Source organism: Chrysochloris asiatica, unplaced genomic scaffold (assembly GCF_000296735.1).
Source record: "Chrysochloris asiatica unplaced genomic scaffold, ChrAsi1.0 scaffold00001, whole genome shotgun sequence".
Classification (NCBI taxonomy): domain Eukaryota; kingdom Metazoa; phylum Chordata; class Mammalia; order Afrosoricida; family Chrysochloridae; genus Chrysochloris; species Chrysochloris asiatica.
Window position 1 is genome coordinate 36,457,057 of NW_006408519.1, and position 4,314 is coordinate 36,461,370.

The window sequence follows — 4,314 nt, forward strand, 5'->3', positions numbered from 1 at the left end:
CTTACAAGCTTTCAAGAGGGAACCTAGATCCAGAGGGCATGGAGGAAGGTAGAATCTCCACTGAGTAGTATCCAATCTGTGTGGGTGGGGCTGATAAAAGGAGATAGGGATAGGACTCTTGTGGTACAATAATGAATAATTGCTATCAGGATTGACTGTTAGGGTTGGAAATGTAAAGGTAGATGTTTTGTAGCAAAAGGAGGGGAATGGTTCAGTTTGCAGTACAGGAGCAGAGGTCCCTGGGACCATCAAGGGAGAAGAGCGGAATGCTGGACCCTACCCAGAGAAACAGTGACAACAGAGATGGAGGCAGAGACAATGACGTGCAGAGATGGAGTTGTTGGGGACTCTAGACCCAGAGAGGGAGAGAGGCTGTGTGCTGAAGATCTAGAGGCAGGCTTGCAGGGTATACCCTTTGGTTGGTTGATGATGCATGGAGGGGATTGTAACCATGGCAAGGAAACAATATAAGATAGGATGAATGTAAAGCTAATGTTCTCCCATGCAAACTATCACATAATTCACAATAAAACATTAAAATAAAAATAAAAAAGCGTGTGCAAATAACAAGTTGTTAGTCTTGCAAAATTCTATTATGTGATTTGCAGCATCATTTCTATCACCAACACCATATTTTTTAGTGGGTGCTGAATATGGCTGAGGACCCATGCAAACTGCCAGAGGTCTGATTCTTTCCATAGAGAAGGCAAGGTATTTTACTGTAAAATTTGGTGAAATACAATTTAATATTAAAAATATATATATCTGAAATCTTCTACTATCCTATTGTTTTTGTAATGCTGTGATTCATAGACTGTTCCTTGGCTGATTTTTAAAAGTAGATCACTAGGTTCCTACTCTGTCCTAGTCTGGAAACTCTACTGAAACCTATTCAGCATCATAGCATCACAGAGCCTCCAATGAAAGTCAGGTGGTAGCTGCCTGGAGGTGCACTGGCTAGTCATCATACCCAGGTCTCTTGCATGAAGGTGAAAATCCCCGCACTGAACCCTCATGGCCTTCAAGTCCTATTCATAAGAAGTTGTGTATCTTCTCAAATGTTCTCCTCGATGATAAATGGTCAAATGAGTGAGATATGTACTCCACAAGTACTCTGATTTTGTTCTAGAGCCTATAGAACTTGCTCAGTTAAACAGAAGGCTCATTTCTTATTCAAAGACTTGTGGAAGGAAATGCAAAGCCTATTCCACATCCTTAGCTGTGTGTCTTCCCACAGTCATGTGGTATCGTTGTTATAGACTGATCATGCACCTTGTAATATGCCTTTCACCTCTGCTATGTTCAAGTTCTAGTCACCTGAATTTCTTATGGCATTTTAAGGAGAGCTCAAGTTAGGATTTTGTTTTCTTTTAATTGAATGCCACATGCCCAGTCATGGTTTCCCAAAACACACCCTGCATCTGAGGAGAAAAATTCTAACAGTAGCATCTGATATTGACCACAGGTTCTCCTGACACATCCCTTTGTCTTCTTTGACCCCCAAGTTGACCATGGTGACCAAAGAAACTTCCTTTTGTTGAAGCTAATTCTGTTTCACAATCCATGGGTGTTGCAAACGGTTAACATGTTCAGCTGCTAATAAAAAAGCTGGAGATTCGCATCTACCCACAGGCTCCCTGAAGAAAGACCTGGTGATCTATTGTTGTGGTTAGGGGCCATTGAGTCAGTTCTGACTCATAGTGACCCTGTGCACAACACTGCCTGGTCCTGCGCCATCCTCACAAACATTGTTAAACTTGAGTCCACTGAGCTGCCAACTGTGCCAATCCATCTCACTGGGGTTCTTCCTCTTTTGTGCTGATCCTCCATTCATCAAGGATGATGTCCTTCTGATAATATGTCTGAAGTATGAGAGACTAAGTCTCACCATCCTATCTTCTAAGGAGCATTCTGGCTGTACTTCTTCTAACACAGACTTGTTTGTTCTTCTGGCAGTCCAGGATGGCGAGACTTCCTCTCTCATACTTCAGGCATGTTACTTCAGGAGGAACTAGTCCCTGGAGAAGGACATTAGACTTAGTAAAGTGGAAGATCAGAGAAAAAAAAAGGAAGACCTCCAACTAGATGTATTGGACAGTGTCATCAGCAATGAGCTCAAGTGTAACAACAATTGTGAGGATGGCAGAGGGCTGGGCAGTGTTTCGTTCTACTGAGCATAGGGTTACTATGAGTCAGAACTGACTCGACAGCACCTAACAATAATAACAACATAGCTCCCATCTAGGCAAGTGATGCATGACTTGGACTTGTGATTATGTTAAAGATGGAGAAATATGGTCCACTTTGAGATGGACTCACACACTGAGAGAACTTGCTAATGAACTACATGTGGGAAGAAATAAAAGACAGGAACCGAGCATTACTTTAGGATTGTGGCTTCAAATACTGAATGCCTAGTGGCCCTTTTCTCCACATTGTGAAGTCTGAGGGATAATGGTTTGGCAGGGTACGGCATCAAGCATTTTATATTGGGCATATAATAATACTGATATGAATGTTAGACAAGCAGGGAGAGAAGTGAACGTGGCTACTGGATACATGGGGCTGGAATCCTGGAAAGCGGTGAGGGTGGAAGGCATATATTTAGGAATCTTTGGCATATATTTGACATTTAAAGCCCAGGGCCCCTACTGTAAAGGCTCCTTCAGCAAAATGGTACATGGTAGTTAGGCAACCAAAGCATACTTGGCGAGAACACTTTACTATGTCCTCAAAGTGACTTGGGCTGATGATTGCTCCCTAGGTTTGGCAGAAAGGTTGAAAGCAAAACAGTCTTGACTAAGAAATCCCTCTGGCATCAGATCTGATTTAGAAAATAGCATAGCAAACTTTGCTACAGACTCAGACAGCCCAAGAGTAGACTTAAGCACTATGAGGATTAAAGAAATTCTAAGTGAGCCTTTGGATTACTCAAAACACCGTAGCAATATCAAAAGTACAGATGTGTGCAAGCTGAATATGATGACTGATGACCTGGATTTTTTTTGCGTTCGTTTGTGCTTTCTCTTATCCCAGAAAAGAAGACAATCATTAGCAAGCCTCACCCCAGGGCCTTGATGCAATGACGCTTTCAGAACTTTAGCATGCCACTCCCACAGAAGAAGCAATTGTGTCACGCATTGCTCTGATTCACCCAAAGTCTGCCTTTCCCATATTCTCTGGGCTGCTTGAGGGCAGGGATGAAATCTCATTTTACCACAGTTCAAGACTCATAGGTCTCTGGAGCATTACAATGACTTAATCACTGTGAGCTGACTAACCCAGTAAATACATGAGGAGGTCAATATTCAAAATATCTGTGAGGAAAATGATACAAATAACAAAAATTCTGTGAAATTCTCTTTTTATGACTGGTCATTTCCCCACAAACTTGTGACTTACATGATATATTGGCTTCTGCCTTTTCCGGATACTAATTTTTGCCTCACTTCCCTTCCTATAAAAACAAAGGGATCTAGACATATGGCATATGATCATGGTGTTTCATTTCTTTAAAAGTCATTTCATGAAGCTCTGCTCCCACGCTAGCTGTGTGGACCACATCAGTCACTTGCTGTGACTTTATTATTGTTTTGTGGCCTTGAGTTGATTCCAACTCACAGTTAACTTATGGGACAAATAGAACGGCCCCATAGGGATTCCTAGACTGTGATCAACACAAGAACAGATCACCAGGTTTTGTCATCCCACCCTCTGATAGGTTTTACATATGACCTTTTGGTTAGCAGCTGAATGCTTAACCATTACATCACCAACACTCCATGTTCTGTGACTATTGTTATTAGGTTACATGGAGTTGGTTCAGACTCATGGAACCCATGTACAACAGAATGAAATACCACCCAGTCCTGTACCATTCTGACAATTATTGCCATGTTTCAACTCATTGTTGCAGCCAGTGTGTCAGTCTATATTGTTGAGGATTTTCTTCCTTTTTCTCATGTTCTACTTTGCCAAGCATGATGTCCTTCTCTAGGGATTGGTCCCTCCTGATAATATGTCCGAAGTACATGCGATGAAATCTAACCATTCTTTCTTTTAAGGAGCATTCTGGTTGTACTTCATCCTTGACAGATTTGTTTGTTCTTCTGACAGACCATGGTGTTTTCAATATTCTTTGCCAACACTGTAATTCAATAGCATTGATTCTTCATGGCTCTTCCTTCTTCATTGGCCTGCTTTTGCATACATATGAGGCAATTGAAAATGCCATGGCTTGGTTCAGATGCACCTCAATCCTCAAATTGACATCTTTGCTTTTTAATACTTTAAAGAGATCTTCTGCAGCAGATT